Below are 17,485 nucleotides of genomic sequence, written 5' to 3' on the forward strand. Positions count from 1 at the left end.
AGGGATTATTATCCTCTACCCTTTCAGGATGAGATTTTGGATCAAGTTGCAGGTCATGAGTTGTATTCAGTGTGTGATGGATACTCTGGATACTTTCAAATCCGGATTTGTGAAGAAGATCAAAGGAAAACCTCATTTATCACCCCTTGGGGAGTGTATGCCTATAGGGTGATGCCATTTGGCTTGACCAATGTACCAGCAACTTTTCAACGCTTCATGAGTCAGGTATTTGCACCTTGGGGAAGTTTATAAGGGTCTTTCTGGATGATTTTTGCATTTATTCAAGCCGCATGGATCACTTGGAAAAGTTGAGGTTGGCCTTGCAAAGTATTGATGATGCAAAAGGGTGTCTTAATCCTGGAAAATGCCGCTTGGCACGAAGGAAGGTGGTTCTCTTGGGACATGTTATCTCAGAAGAAGGCATAGAGATGGATCCTGAGAAGGTGCAGGCAATTGTGGCCCTCCCACAACCTACCAATGTAAGGGAGGTAAGGAGGATTTTGTGTAAAACAAAGTATTACCAACGCTTTGTTGACATGTTCTCTGAAAAGATGTATCCTATAAATCTGTTAACAAAGAAGAATGTTTCTTTCCAATGGGGGCCCGATCAAATTCAATCTTTTTGTTTGCTCAAGGAATGCATGAGTCAAAGTCCAATTGTTCAGCCTCCTAAGTGGGGGGAGGACTTTTATGTGAACCCAAGTGTCTCATCACATTCAGTGGGTGCTAGCCGACAACTCACTGATGCCGAGGAGAGGTATGGTGAAATGGAGAAAGGTGGTTTGTCTCTTGTTTTTGCAGTAAAGAAGTTCAGGCATATTTGCGAGCTTCAAGAATTCTCTTTCACTTTTATTACAGAAAACACCACTAGGGCCTCTCTTGCAGATTTGCTTACCATGAAGGAAGAGGAAGAAGAAACAAGAGCAAAGGAAGAGGTATATGAAGATTTGGAAATGCCACCAACTGCTTTCACTATGCATTTTGATGGAGCCTTTAGCTGCAACCGGAATCTTATTCTAGGAATTGATTGTGGAAAAGTAGAGAATTAATTCAATCATAAAAACCATTGCTTGTAAGCTTCAACTAAATCAAATCAATTGGAATTTAAACACTTAAACAAAATTAAAAATACTTAGCTCATAGACCATATTGGGTGCAATCTTCCCCCCTCTTGTGCCTGGCCTCTCCCCACACAAGAGTATTTCTTTATTAGCTTTCTTTTTCACCAAAATTAGGCCATAGCCCCCAAAATATACAAGATGTGCTTTTTAGAGAGCACGGCACTCTTCTTTAACAAAAATAGAGTGTCAAATTGGGACTAGGGTAAAGCCATAGGCTTTAATAAATTCCACATAAATAAATGTATCTTTCCTAAAGTTCAAAATGGAAAAATCATTTGATAAGGTTACAAGCTACTATGCTTGCCAAAAATGAAATGTGATGAACCAAGACATTTCTTCCAAAGTAAACTCTTCAATTCCCATAGTCTTCATCACCTGAAAATATAAGCCCAATTAATTATTAAATTAATCCCACAAATATTAAACAGGCACAAATCATCACCAACTCATGACTACCAGGCGTCAGTACCCCAGGAATCACCCTGCCATACAAACCTAACTGAAATAATCATAGGTGGCCTCAAACATACATCATATACCGCACGTATTAATATTTATAGTGGTGTCACCCACGATATTAACCTAGCCGGCATGACGCAAGAGTAATCTAAGTGTCCCCAAATTACTCAAGAGGGGATAAATAATATTTTTCTAGAGGACTTAAAATATATTCTCATGACATCCCTCTTGCTTGAGTTTGCAATTGTCCTCAATTGCGGATTTGCTGGGTTTGAAAAGAATGAAGAATTTCAGGGTAAACTCGAAAAAATTTCTCAGGCATCCATTTAGCATCTTCTTGTGGATGATTCTTGAAAGTCAAAAGATACTTGAAGTATTGATTACCTGTACTTGTTGTTGTTATCTCTTGGTCAATGATAGCATCAGGAACTAGTACTTCTTCCTCTCCTTCAATAAGAGGTGGTTCCTGATATGTTGGGTGAGTAGGAAGTGTTCCTCGAAAAGGTTTCAAGAGATGGATATGAAAAGAATTATGGATATTCCAATTAGATGGAAGCTCTAGTCTATAGGCCACATCATTAATCTTTTGAAGGAGTTTAAATGGCCCATAATATCTAGGCGCTAGCTTCACTGCAGGGAATTTGTCCACACTCTTTAATTGACGTTTTTCAATTCTCAAAAGTATATAATCACCTTCTTGAAATGAAAAATCTTTGCGCTTCCTATTTGCTTGAGATGTATACTTCTCTTGAGCTCTTGCAATACAATCACGCACTTCAGATAGAATGCGATCAAAGTCTCTAACATATTGGTCGGCGGCTTCAATTTTATGAGAGAGTCTAGTAGCCGGAATAGGCAATGATCTTCCATAGATAATCTCAAATGGTGCTCGACCAGTAGCAGTATGAGGAGTATTATTATAAGCAAATTGGAGTAGGTGTATGTACTTATCCCATGCACTAGGTTGCTGGGAAACATAGGCTCTAAGCATATCTAAGATAGTGCTATTTGTGACTTCGGTTTGTCCATTCGATTCCGGATGGAAAGTCGTGGAAAAATCTAACTTAGTGCCTAAGTTTGAGAAAAGAGCAACCCAAAAGTGACTACAAAATTTAGAATCTCTATCAGAAACTATCACTTTGGGTAGACCATGATGAACAAAAATTTGCTTAACAAATATGTTCACGGCTTGCTGAGAAGTTAGTGTCTTTTTACATGGAATGAAATAGGCTTGCTTACTAAATCTGTCCACTATTGTCCAAATCATGTCATGGTGACTGGAAGTAGTAGGGAAGCCAGTAATGAAGTCCATAGACACTTGTTCCCATGGTCTATCAGGAATAGATAGAGGCATAAGCAATCCTAAAGCTTTGTCTTTGTAGCTTTTAATTGTTTGACAAATGTTACATTCAGCTACAAATTTAGCTACATCATTCTTCAAATGAGGCCAATAGAATTCTCGAGAAACTACTTGAAGTGTTGCGGAAACTCCTCTATGTCCCACAAATGGTGGTTGGTGCATCTCTTCCAAGACAAGTTGTCTATAAGGTTGAGTAACACACAATCTTTTCTCAAAGAAAAGATAGCCATCATTATGAGAATAACTTCCTTGAGGTGTCCAATTGTTTTCACGCAATTTGATCCATATTTGAGAAAAATCTGGATCAACTTCGTAAGTTTCTTTCATAAGTACAAATGGTTCACTTTCAGTTATGGAAATGTTGTTGATATTTGGTCTTCGACTCAAAGCATCGGCAACAACATTTTCTTTCCCAGGTTGATATTGAATCATAGGTTGGAAACTTTGAATGAAAGCTGCCCATTTGATATGCCTATCTGAAATAAGAGGTTGCGTAAGCAAATGCCTAATGCTTTGTTGGTCTGTCTTGATAAGAAATTCAGAGCCCATTAGGTAATGCTTCCAGATTTTCAAAGCATGGACTACTACTGCTAATTCCTTGTCATAAGTGCTATAATTTTGCTCTGCAGGCTTAAGCTTTCTACTTTGATAAGTAATAGGATGGTTGTCTTGCATAAGAACAGCTCCAAATCCTTTGCCACTAGCATCAGTCACTACTATAAAGAATGGTCTTTGAAAATCAGGTAGTGTTAGAACCGGTGCTTGTGTTAAAGCATTCTTGAGTGTTGCAAAAGATTTATCTTGCTTTTCAGTCCAATTGAAATTTGTAGCTTTCTTAAGGAGTTCAGTCAAAGGATGGGCAATACAAGCAAAATTCTAACTTCCTATAATAACTACATAAGCCAAGAAAAGATCTAAGATCATGTATGTTTTTAGGCGTAGGCCAAGAAGCAATACACTCAATTTTCTTAGGATCTACATGAATCCCTTCAGCCGACACTATATGACCTAAGTATTCAATCTCTTCTTGAAAGAAAGAACTCTTTTCAGGATTGACATACAATTCATTTTCTCTCAAAAGATTGAACACTTGTTCCAAGTGTTGTTCATGCTCTTGTCGATCCTTGCTGAAAACAAGAATGTCATCAAAGAACACTATAACAAAACTTTGAAAACAAGAATGTCATCAAAGAACACTATAACAAAACTTTGAAACTTAAGGAATATGCGATTCATCATACAGCTGAAAGTAGCTGGAGCATTGGTCAAACCAAATGGCATAACCAAAAACTCATAATGACCAGTTTGGGTTCTAAAAGCTGTCTTGAAAATGTCAGATTGAGTCATACGAACTTGATGATACCCAGACTTTAGGTCAATCTGCTAAAGACCTTTGATCCTCTAAGCTTATCAAGAAGATCATCTACCCTAGGAATAGGATATCTGTTCTTGACAGTAATCTTATTCAATGCACGATAGTCTACACACATTCGGTAAGTTCCGTTCTTCTTCTTAACAAGAAGTACTGGAGCTCCAAAAGGTGAACTACTAGGTCGAATAAGGCCTCTCTCTAGCAAGTCTTCTATTTGGCTTTGGATTTCTTTTTGCTCTAAATTGTTGACTCTATAGGGAGCTTTACAAGGCGGGGAATTTCCAGGCAATAAGTCAATACTATGATCCTCAAGCCTAGACTTAGGTAATCCTGGAGGCAGATCTACCATGAAACAGTCACTAAATTTGGAGATAAAAAGATCAAACTTTGGTCTTTTGGATGTGTCCAACTCAGCATCAAGCTGGTTAACCCATACCATATAAGTCTTGTCTCTTTTCCTTAGAGCTCTCTTTGCTTGAGTGTGACTCAACAAAAGACTCATTTCTCCTTTGACTTGACACTGTGGAGGATAATATTTTCATTGTCCTTCCTTAGAGAAATGCTATGAGTGTCATAGTCTATAATAGGATTGTATTTGTGTCTCCAAGGCATACCCAAAATTATATCTACCCCTTGTAAAGGTGCAACTAAGAAATCCCTCTTTTCTGTTAAAGGTTTGATGCATAAATCCGAACTTTTCACCTCTTGCATGCAATTATACTTTGTTCCAGTAAATGCTGCTTTGACTTTATAGTGCGTAGGTGAAGAATGAAGATTTAATGCTCTAAGTACCTTTTCAGAAATGAAATCATGTGTACTACCATCATCATGCAAAATAAGAACTTCATGTCCATTTATCGTTCCTTTATTTTAAGCAAAGAATGAACATGAGGTTTACCTTCTTGTTCTAAGTAGTCTGGATCGGAATTACCCTCTTGCTCGAATGATTCTTCTTCATTGTCGTCTTCTTCAATCATATTGACTCGAGCTGCTGCTGCTGGTGTTGAATTCTTGGTACGCTCCGGACAATTTGGTGCTATGTGACCTTCTTTGTGGCACTTGAAACATTTGATAGGAGATATCTTCGGTTTGCCACCATTGACTTTCTTATTGGTACTCATGTTGCTTTTAGCCTCGTCCTTGCCTTTGTCATAACCTGGTTTATACATCCTCTTTGAAGCATAAAAAGATTTAGTAAATGGTTTAGAAGAAGTACCCTCATGTGCTTTAATCTCTTTAGGAAAACCATTTTTACGTTCTGAATTAGTTGCCAAAGATATTGTAGAAGATAGTGAATGAGGTCGAAACATATTCACATCGGCCCTAATGGTAGATCTAAGGCCCGATATGAACTTCCTTTTTTGGTCCTTCTCGCTGACTCTATCCACAACATGCACCTGTAATAAAGTATTCCAGAACTTTTCTACATACTGTGACATAGTTTCCTTTTCCAATTGATGCAAAGTGTCCCATTGGTGCCTAACTTTGGACTTGAATTGTGAGGGTAAAAAAAGCTTTTTAACCAGCCGTTGAAATCTTTTCCAAGAATCTGGCTTGTCACGACCTTGCTTAATTACACTCCACTATAAAGCTGCACTGTCTACCAAATGATTGACTGCATATTTAATCTTATCACTCTCTGAAAATTTTTCTCTAGAAAAATAGTTATCTAGTTGACTAAGCCAAGCTAAAATGACCCTAGCATCCTTCTTTCCATCATAATTTTGAAATGTGAAAGCTTTCCGACTAATCTTGGATTCTTTTTGTGACCTTTGTGCTTGCAATGTAGCATTTACAGCCCTTTGAATAGTGTCATCTTCGTCATCAAAAGATAGCGAAGAGTCACGCTTGCGTCTACGACTCGAGAGCTGTCTCTCCAATTCAATACGCTTCTCTCTTTCTTCTACAATTTGATGTTGTAAAGAAAGGAGTTGCTCTTGAATTGATGGCGAGATAGGCAAATCTGCCATAGTGCTTGTGCAAATGATGTAGATAAATAAAATTTTACTTTATTTGATGTAAATAAATAAAGCAAAAATGAGTACTTATCTTGTTTTTCTCCCGCAATTTGATCTTGGTTGAAGCTGAACAAAGACGTTGTTCAATGGCTGAATTGAATTCTCATCGCCACAAACAAATCCCGAACGATTTCGAGTGATTCAAGAGTCTTGGGCTAGTCGAATTGTTGATGAAATAATTTTTCTGCACTTTGAAACCTACTGAAACAGTCCTGTAAACCTTGTCCAATCTCTATAATATTTTTTGAATTTTTTTTAGAATTTTTCAGAAGCGATTTCGGAATTTTCTGGCCTTTTTTAGGCAATTTTCAAGCTTTTTAAAACCTGTAAATCACTTTTCTACACCCAAAAATTTTCAGAATTGGAAACCTTTGAAATTTCTCTTCAAATTTGAAAATAGGAGAAGTAAAGGTTCAAAAAGTGATGTGACTTGCATGGGGATTGGGAAAAGTGAGATTAGGATTAGAGAAAGATTAGCTTATGGATAATTAGCTTTGGGATTAAGCCCTTTTTTTTTAATCTCCTCTCCACGCAGTTTTGCGTCGGCGGGCAGGCTGCCGCCATGCGCCTCCTTCTCCAAAAGTTTCTTGATGATTTATTTGGTAGCTTTTACACTGATTTATCTGCTCCGTCCATTATAGGTTTACTCATCCTTGAAGCTTTCTGATTTCTGAGAGAAACCCGTGAGGTTTTTGGCTATGAGGATTTCATCCATACGGTCAGATTTTGATTTCACTGAGTATTTGGAAAAACCGCTTTTTGATAGAGAGGGATGGTTTTTCAGGGTGGTGAGTGGGTTTGAGAGTAGATCTAGTTTTGAATCTTTGACCTTTGGGTAAAGACCTACAAAACACCCTTCTGTCCACTGGATAAATTCCTGCACTTTCTTGATTTTTGAGAAGTTGAATCCCTTTCCTACCTTCTCCACAAATCTCCTAGCCCAAGCTCTGATACCACTGCAACCGGAATCTTATTCTAGGAATTGATTGTGGAAAAGTAGAGAATTAATTCAATCATAAAAACCATTGCTTGTAAGCTTCAACTAAATCAAATCAATTGGAATTTAAACACTTAAACAAAATTAAAAATACTTAGCTCATAGACCATATTGGGTGCAATCTTCCCCCCTCTTGTGCCTGGCCTCTCCCCACATAAGAGTATTTCTTTATTAGCTTTCTTTTTCACCAAAATTAGGCCATAGCCCCCAAAATATACAAGATGTGCTTTTTAGAGAGCACGAGACTCTTCTTTAACAAAAATAGAGTGTCAAATTGGGACTAGGGTAAAGCCATAGGCTTTAATATATTCCACATAAATAAATGTATCTTTCCTAAAGTTCAAAATGGAAAAATCATTTGATAAGGTTACAAGCTACTATGCTTGCCAAAAATGAAATGTGATGAACCAAGACATTTCTTCCAAAGTAAACTCTTCAATTCCCATAGTCTTCATCACCTGAAAATATAAGCCCAATTAATTATTAAATTAATCCCACAAATATTAAACAGGCACAAATCATCACCAACTCATGACTACCAGGCGTAAGTACCCCAGGAATCACCCTGCCATACAAACCTAACTGAAATAATCATAGGTGGCCTCAAACATACGTCATATACCGCACGTATTAATATTTATAGTGGTGTCACCCACGATATTAACCTAGCCGGCATGACGCAAGAGTAATCTAGGCGTCCCCAAATTACTCAAGAGGGGATAAATAATATTTTTCTAGAGGACTTAAAATATATTCTCATGACATTAGTCCTTCCAGGCAATGTGGGGCTGGGGGGATAGTTTTATTCGATCCAGAAGGAAAAGAGGTATGGGCCAAGGGTAGGGAATTTCCAAAGGCTATATCAAATAATGTGGCTGAGTATAATGCATTAATTTGGGGATTAGAAGATTGCATAAAAGGTGGAATTGAAGAGGTAGAGGTAAAAGGGGATTCACAATTGGTCATCCGACAAATGAAAGGAGAGTATAAGGCAAGGAGTCCTAATCTCCAAGAATTGTATAAAAGGGCAATGGAGTTGAAAGAAGCTTTTGAGTTTTGTAAATTTGTGCATGTTAACAGGAAGGATAATCAAAAGGCTGATGAATTGGCTACTAAAACCTTGGCTTCTTTCAAAGTAGCTATTCTTGCATTAATGGATACAGGTTGGCCTGAGCTCCAAGATGTTCAACACTATTTAGATACAGGATACTTCCCTCCTGGATTGAATCCTCAACAGAAGCAAAGGCTTACCAGGAAAGCTCATCCTTACACAGTTCTAGGGGATGTTCTTTACAAGCAAGGTAAGGATAAGATCCTTAGGAGGGTAGTGAGCCTGGAAGAATCTAAAAGGATTATGGAATTATGTCATGAATGTTCAGGTCACTTTGCCTCAGCCAGCACAACTCGGAGGATCCTTAACACAGGGTATTATTGGCCTCGACTCAGCAAAGATGTCTATGAGTGGTGCAGAAGCTGTGAAGTATGCCAGGCATATGGGCATAAGCAATTGGTTCCCGGACCCTTAAACCCTATCCCAGCATATGGTCCATTTGAAAGGTGGGGATTAGATTTTGTAGGCCCACTTCCTCATTCCTCACATGGGAAGTATTACATATTGGTGGCCACATATTATGCAACAAGGTGGGCAGAAGCAAAGGCAATGGTCAATAATAAAGCAGTGACTGTGGCGTCCTTTCTCAGGGAATACATATGTGCCCGATTTGGATGTCCATTAGAAATCCTTACGGATGGGGGGAGGTCTTTCAGGAATGACTTGATTGAAGCTTTGGTGCAGAAATTAAAAATAAAGCATGCTATGTCAACTCCCTATTATCCCCAATGTAATGGTTTAGTAGAAAAAACTAATGGACTGCTTTGTGGATCTTTGTCTAAGCTAGTGGATACTATGAAGAGAAAGTGGGATGTGCATTTGCCAGAGGTCCTATGGGCCTATAGGACAACTCACAAACTCTCTCTTGGTTTCACACCTTTTCAGTTAGTTTATGGAGTGGAGGCTATTTTGCCAATAGAATTGGAAATCACAAGCCTTCGCACATCTTTTGCACGCTTGAATAATGAAGAAGAAACACATGCCCAACGCCTAGCACAATTGGAGATCTTGGATGAGAGGCGACTTCAGGCACTTCAAAATTTGGAGGCTGCACAACAACGGTGCAAGGCAAGGCATGACACTCTCACGAGGAAGAAGAAGAAGCCAGAACTCAAGCAAGCAAGCTTAGTCATGAGGTATGATGGCCGTGTGGAGAAACGGCTAGATCGACGCTGGGAAGGCCCCTTCAGGATAAAACAAAAGTTCAAAAATAACACCTATCTTCTAGAGGATGCAAGTGGCCAAGAGGTTCCCGGACATGCCAATGAGTACCGGCTGAAGATATTCTACCCTCGAGCACCATGGCCAGCAGACCCCCCAGACAAGCATGGAGGATCTGCTAGGAGGGGAAAGATGTGACGTGAAAAATTGATATCTTTCATTGTCAATTTTGTGCATATTTTGATGGTTTCTCAATGGTAATAAGGTGGAAGCTTGTCCAAGAAGATTGCGGCGCCCACAATGGAATAACGGCGTGGTGATGCGGCGGCTTGGCGGCTACCCCGATAACAGCATTCTATCTCCAAATATAATGGTTTTACTTTATTTAGGATACACACATTGTAAATGCCACAAGTATGCTTGATAAATACTTTGGTATGGTAGATGGGCTAGTGATGTGGAAAATAAAAGTGGGCCTTCATGCTCACATGGATTTTTATTGTATTATTAATATGGTATTCACCATAAGGCTACAAGTTGGGGAGTGTGGAAGGCATGTGGAGGAGTGTGTGTAGGTGCATAATTGGGAAAGATTCTTCTAGAATGCCTACATGGAAGAGGAGAATTCCGCCATGTGTAAATGGGATCTCCACCTACATGCCACTTAGGCTTGGCTATTATCTCATCACACTCTCAAAGTCAAAAAGTCTTCAATTTAATAATCAATAGAAGATTAGCCTAAGAGGACAATTGATGGTGACATCTACTCTTATGTCACTGAAGAATTGAAGTTTTTTATGTTGTAATTTGTAACAATGGAAGAGAGGGTGATTCTCCACCTATAAAAGGAGCCCTCCTCTCCCTTTCAAATCAAGGAATGAGCCTCCTCAATTGAGCATTTTGTGTCATTGCCATTCTCTTATCTTTCAAACCCCTATTCAAACACTCTCTTTACATGTGAATGTCTCATTTAGCATTAGCTCCTTATGCTTAACCCAATTTTGGACCTCTTTGATGATTCATGATAAGTGGGATAAGGAGTTATTATCTTGGTGGGCCTGTGACTTCTCAAGGTAGCCCTTGCCTTATTGCCGCCCTCCTTTGGAGGTACCAATGGTTTTAGCGGTTATGAGCATGTGGAAAGACTTTGGGGACCATAGGTAAATCTTTACGATTGTCCGCTGAGCAATGTTAACCCTTACCCTCTAGCTTGAATCATGAAGGAGATGAAAGGCAAGAGGCTATGTGAAAATTGAGGTTTCATGCAAAGAGAGAGAAGTGCAGTTTTTGTGGTCCAATACCCAAATTTCAACCGGTAATTACTCATCACTCAGGTGTTGGTTTCTTAAATTGATCATATGGGTAGGAAGCTCTTTCTATGCTCTTTCCATTCATGTAACTAATTTCTTGATCCCTTACTTCATTGATGATTAGAGTTTCTCCCAAAGTTGCTAATTTTTAGGCGAATTTTGGCAGTTTTATAGTCTTGTAGTAAAATGCTCATAACTTTTCGCTCGGTTGTCCATTTTTGAAAGTTTTTATATGGGCGCGAAGCTCTCTTCAAGCTCTACACACCTATATAATCCTTTTTTGCACAGCCTATATGGATTTAAAACTGCAATTCTCTGTGTATCTCTGTTTTTATAGAATTTTGGCAGTTTTATAGTCTTGCAGTAAAATGCTCACAACTTTTCGCTCGGTTGTCCGTTTTTGAAAGTTTTTATATGGACGCGAAGCTCTCTTCAAGCTCTACGCACCTATGTAATCCTTTTTTGCACAACCTATATGGATTTAAAACTGCAATTCTCTGTGTTTCTCTGTTTTTTTTTAACTTTTGGTCATTCTTTCTTCTTAATAATGATTAATTCCTCTTAATCTCTTATCAAATGCCAATCCCATGTGTCTTATCCTCTTGTATGCTATATTCATTTGCTTTAATATGTTCCGACCAAATCATCCAATTCGAACGGATGAACCTTACCAATATTCTCCATATGTTTCCGTTCACATAATCTTGAGTCGGAAGATTTTCTTCCAACAAAGAATTGCCCTCTTGTTTGGAGCTGCAAGACTGGCTGAAATTCTTGCTTCTCCGGAGCCTTTCATCTTTCCTTCCATGAATTATGATCTCACCTTTGATGTGTATATCTTTATCTTAATCTAGGGAGAGAAAGGGAGGTGAGGAGGCTGTGAGGTTTCATACAAGTGTGTTTTGATTCTGAGAAGTGACCGAAGTCCAAACCCCAACTTCGTGTCACACTAGCATCACAATAAAGGATTCGTAATACCTGAGAATATGTTTAGAGAGATTTATAGAAAATAATTGAAAGGTAGAAAGGAAAAGATCCTAGTAGATATGACCCTTAGAGACCTTAGGACTTCAGGAAAGAATGGATTCGAAAATCGTGCTATTTGTTCAAAGGACCATGAAGGCTTGGACCAAGATTATTGGATCAAGAAACATGTTTGGAGATTCGATGCTGTAAGCTTCTTCACCAGTACTCTCTCCAAAATGTGTTCCGTATAAGGCAATGGATAATGGTCCTTTCTAGTAGCTATGTTGACCTTTTTAAGATCGACACATACCCTAAGTTTCCCATTCTTCTTTGGCACTATTACGATTGGTAATAACAACCAATCCGTATGTTCTATCTCATAGATGAAATCTGCTGCAATGAGTTTATCGATTTCCTCCTTTATAGCAAATACATCACCCTCCTGTAGCAAATCTGTCAGGTCATCATAACTGACCATGAACGCAGGACCTGTGTGCTCATCAGACACCACTGGATGTGAAGGATGCTCGGGGGAGAGGAATGTCTGTATCCATGCATCTGCCCATCCTCTCGAGGCACAATGTGACCAATCGCCATCCATACATGCTCCACAGAAGCATGCAAACCGTCGTGTGTCATGCTTGATACTTTTTTGGATGCTGTTTGTTGAAATATTGTTTGCTGTGGAGGTTGTGAAGGTACCACACAAGCTAATGTGATGTCGGGCAAATGTCATCCAAGTGGTGAGTCCTATCACAAGGACAGTCATCTCGAGGACCTTGATCCATCTCGGTGGACGTAGGTGTGCTCTTGACACACTTGGTGTGAGGACAGAGGTTCCAGAGTGTACTGAGCCAGGCAGGACTCTGGTGCGAATGTAACCTGGAGTAGAAGTTAGCCAGTTCTTATCGATTTTGTGATGATTGCACAAGGGCTTGCATGTACACTTCCATTAATCATACTCTCTCCCCCCTGCCACTCTCTCTCTCTCTCTCCCCCCCCCCTCCCCCTCTTTTTTTTAAGGGTCAACTTTGTAATAATCGGCTAGTGATCATCTAAATGGGAGAATGGTACGTTCCTCTTCTACAGTTATAGTTTTAAGAAGAGACTTGTATTACCTCTAGGCTATACCTTGTGTATGGTCTTGTTCTTTTATTTTTTTCACTCACACACAAGTGTTGGCATAATTAAAACAATTTATTTTATGTAGAAATGATGTTGGTTAACATGTTGAAATACACGATTTTTGTTATTTTTAAAAAAGTTGGACGATTTTTATTACATGAGGGTCCCGCATACCCTTTTTACAAACACACACGCCCCTACGGGTTCATGAGGTACAAGGTAGCACCATGCAATGTAGGCAGTAGTGGATCGAACCCATTACCGCGGGTTACAAGCCATCCACTTTAACCAACTGACCTACCGATTTGTTGGTAAAATGCGTGAAAGGCTTCTTCTGTTATATTTAACAATCAAAGTATGTACCTCATTCTTAACAAATATATTGTCAAGGTTCTATTGGGTGCACTTTTAGTAACATCGTGTATTTAAGAGAGAATTTTCTTATTGAACTTTAAACAAGAGAAAGGATAACCTTCAAGCTCAACCTGTTTTTATTGAAAAAATGTATAGATTAACCGGGCGTTATATAGTTAAAAAATCTAAAAAGTTAAAACTTCAAATTTGAGCAGAGTTTTTTTTTTCTAGTTTATTTAACTCTAAATTTCAACTACAAAATCAACAGGAGCCTCTCCGTCTCTCTCTCTCTCTCTCTCTCTCTCTCTCTCTCTCGCGCGCGCGCGCGCTCCAAAGTGTGCTCTTTGTAGAACCTGTTGAGCGACGGGCTATGGCACAATGTTTCGCAAGCGATGACAGTAAGACGGCTCTGTTGAGCATAACCTCCCTATGCGAAGAAAAACATGGGAAAAATTGCAGAGGAATGGGGTGTATGCCTAACGACACCCAACTCAAGAGTAAAACCAGCATTTGTGAGATGCCGGAGACACCCATTTCAGTGCACAGTACGGCATGATGTACATGATGCTAACTTGATGATGTGAACATGAATCATCTAAAGAGATAGAGCACCTCCAGAATGATGCGATGCCAATATCCATCCACAAAATCCATGATCTCCTCAAGGCATGCAGCAAGAAGATGGACTCCAGGGCTTGCAGGCGAGTGCACTTCCTCATGGCCAGGCTTGGATTTGACTCTACGGCAATCATGGGACGCCATCTCATCCGCCTATTTGGCTTGTACGGCAGCTTGCTCGAAGCCAACCTAGCATTCTCTAAGATTGAACAACCCAGTGTTTTCACATGGCAAGCCATCATATCCGCCCATTGTTTACATGGAGAATGTGATATGGCCCTTGCTTTATACACCAAAATGTTGCAGGATGGCATCCAAGCAGACAGAGTTACATATCTCTGCGCCTTAAAGGCATGTGGCACCATAGGAGCCCATGCCCAAGCTAAGATTATACATAATCATACCATCCAAAGTGAGCATGATTCAGATGTGAAAGTTGGAAACACCATTGTGGACATGTATGCTAAATGTGATTGCCTGGAGGAAGCAGCCAAAGTGTTCAGCATTTTGCAATATAGAACTGTGGTTTCTTGGACTGCAATTATTACAGCATATGTGCAGCATGGGCTCGGTACTACAGCTCTTGAGTATTTTGAAAAAATGAAACAGGGTGGCGTAAGGCCTGACGACTTTGCATACTCGTCCATCTTGAAAGCATGTACCAGCATAAATGACTTGGATCAGGGAAAGACGATACATCACCAAATTGCTTGTTGTGGACTTGAAATAACTCTTGGCATTGGGAGTGCCCTTGTTGACATGTATGCCAAATGTGAGAGCCTTGTGGAGGCACGCAACGTGTTTGACAAGCTGCCAGCCAGAAATGTGGTGACATGGAATGCAATGATTGCAGGATATTCTCAACATGGGGAAGTTCTTCATGCTTGTGAGCTTTTTGAAAGGATGCAGCAGGAGGGCATCCAGCGAAATGTAGTCTCATGGAATGCAATGATCTCAGGATACACACTGCATGGTCTGGGTCTTCTTGCTGTTGAACTCCACCAAAAAATGCAAGATGCGGGTATAAAGCCTGACAAAGTTACCTTCTTGTGCATCTTGAAAGCATGCGCTAGTGTGGGAGCCTTAGACCATGGTAGAAGAATCCATGATAATATTCTTCAAAGAGGACTTGATTCAGATGTTGTTGTCGGAAACACTCTTGTTGACATGTACTCCAAATGTAGTAGCTTGCAGGAGGCTTCCAATGTGCTTGATGAGTTGCCGAAGCGCACCGTCGTGTCATGGGGTGCGATGATTGGAGGATATACCCAGCATGGTTTCTATGAGCTTGCCTTGCAGTGCTTTCAAGGCATGCAAGAAGAAGGGGTGTGCCCCGTTTATGATACTTATACTAGTATTCTCGCAGCGTGCAGGTATTTGGGCCAAGTGGAGGAAGGCTATCGTCACTTCAAATCTATGGCAGAGAAGCATGGGATTGCACAAGGGATTGAGCACTTCAACTGCATGGTTGACCTTCTTGGTCGTGCAGGACGCTTGCACGAGGCAGCAGAGATGCTTCGGACAATGCCAAGCTTGCCAAGGCTGACAGGATGGATGTCTCTGCTCACTGCGTGCAGGAAGTTTGGCAACACAGAGCTAGGACGAAAGTGCTTTGATCAGGTTTTGCTCCTAGATCCAGATGTTGGCTCAGGTTATGTCCTCATGTCCAACATATATGCTGATGATCACAAGTGGGATGATGTACACAAAGTACAGCAGCTCAAAGGTGCCGCTGGTGCAATGAAGATACCTGGGAGATCCTGGATTGAAGTTGAGAGCAAGGTGCATGAATTTGCTGTGGGGGATAGAAGTCACTTTTACAATGACAAGATCCATGCTGAAATAAAGCGATTAAGAAAGCTAACTGAGGAGGAAGGACATGTACCACAGTTTAATTTGGTCCTTGAGCCATTGTCAGATGAGGAGAAGGAAGACATTTTGTGGGGACACTCCGAGAGACTAGCCTTAGCTTTTGGCCTTCTCAGTACTCCCCAAGGGGCGTCTATAAGGATTACAAAGAATCTTCGACTTTGTGCGGATTGTCATAATGTTATGAAGATCGTCTCAAGGGTTGAAAGGCGACAGATTATTGTAAGAGACGCGCTTCGGGTTCATCAATTTGAGGATGGTGAGTGTTCATGCAGGGATCAGTGCATGTAGGTGTACTGATGAATTACGCTTGGGTGGAACCTTGTTTGCTAATAGAAAAAGACATTGGCTGAATAGATTCTTCTCAGTATTGAAATTTGAAACACCCATCAAGGAAAGACTGCATGTCCTGCACTGTCACAATAGTGATTCTCAAATCACCATGAGGACACATCGGCACGTTCTAAGACAAACAGTGATTATCAGATCATTGATGGACACATCAGCACAGGCGGAACAGAATGGTGATACCCCTTGCGGGAGTGCAACCAGTTGGGCTGGAATAGGAGTGATTGATGATCCTGATGGATACTTCAGGTTTCAACACCCACATTTTCAAGGTGAACAAACAATGCAGAGCTGTGCATGATGAGAGGTTGGAGGTTGACCCCCCCCCCCCTCTCTCTCTCTCTCTCTCTCAGGTCAGCTGGATGCGCCAGATCTCTTGTGAGATGAGAAGGTGATGCAGCAAACACCATTTGGTAGACTGCTGGCAAAACATCAAACTACTTGTTCATGAAGTAACTTGACGGGCTGGTTGAGTAGAAAGGGAGTTGATAGTTATCCTCTTTTGGTGCCTTCACTAGGCATGTTCATGGTTTAGCTGATCCTGGAGGGAAACCCTTTGTGAAAGATTGCAACAGTAGAGGAGGTGAAGAGACACCAGGCTCTTTAGGTTTGACCAAGAAGTAACTTGACGGGCTGGTTGAGTAGAAGGTTAGTTCATGGTTTCCTTCACTAGCCATGTTCATGGTCAGCTGATGCTGGAGGGAAACCCTTTGTGCATGATTGCAACAGCCAAGGAGATAAAAGAGATACAAGGCTCTCGAGGTTTGTTGGGTATTTTGGAGTTAGTACGGAGTCTAGTCAAGTGTACTTGGTGGTGTGAACACCCTCTTATTTAGGGTCAAAATATAAGGCCTTGGTGCCTATAAGAGCATGTATTTGGGTAGATTCATTATCACAATGAATATCATTTGAGTTGTGCAAGCTTGCTCTCTCTTGGTTGTTAACGCGTCTCTCTCCCTCTCTCTCTCTCTCTCTCTCTCTCTAATCCTTGTGCATCATAGCCATGGGTTGAAGTTCCATCTTCTCTCTCCTTCAAGCTTCATCCCTCTCCACATACCCACCATGGTGATCTATGTGCCTCCGTAGCGTGGGACCCCTTATTCTAATATGGTATTGACAAGCCATGAATCTTTCTCCTCGTGTTGGCATCTCTGTGTTTTTAGGGTTTTTATTGCCCAGTCAAGCCACCTATTCCCTTGCATTTTTCTCTATGTTGTCTGCCATTCAATCCACTGTCCAGCAGCACATACAATCCTTAACACAACTACACATGAGATCACGCAACTTGTCCACAAT

The 17,485-nt window shown here is 40.4% G+C and overlaps 1 pseudogene across 1 annotated transcript; it reads left to right on the forward strand.

Moving 5' to 3' along the window:
• Positions 1 to 13,648: 13,648 nt before the first annotated feature.
• On the forward strand, positions 13,649 to 17,111 carry LOC147613757 (pentatricopeptide repeat-containing protein CRR2, chloroplastic pseudogene; annotated as a pseudogene). The gene has a single exon (XR_015263262.1). The product of XR_015263262.1 is annotated as a pentatricopeptide repeat-containing protein CRR2, chloroplastic pseudogene (transcript).
• The last annotated feature ends 374 nt before the right edge of the window (positions 17,112 to 17,485 follow it).

Source organism: Cibotium barometz, chromosome 43 (assembly GCF_041138505.1).
Source record: "Cibotium barometz isolate CiBa-2024 chromosome 43, ASM4113850v1, whole genome shotgun sequence".
NCBI classification, from domain to species: domain Eukaryota; kingdom Viridiplantae; phylum Streptophyta; class Polypodiopsida; order Cyatheales; family Cibotiaceae; genus Cibotium; species Cibotium barometz.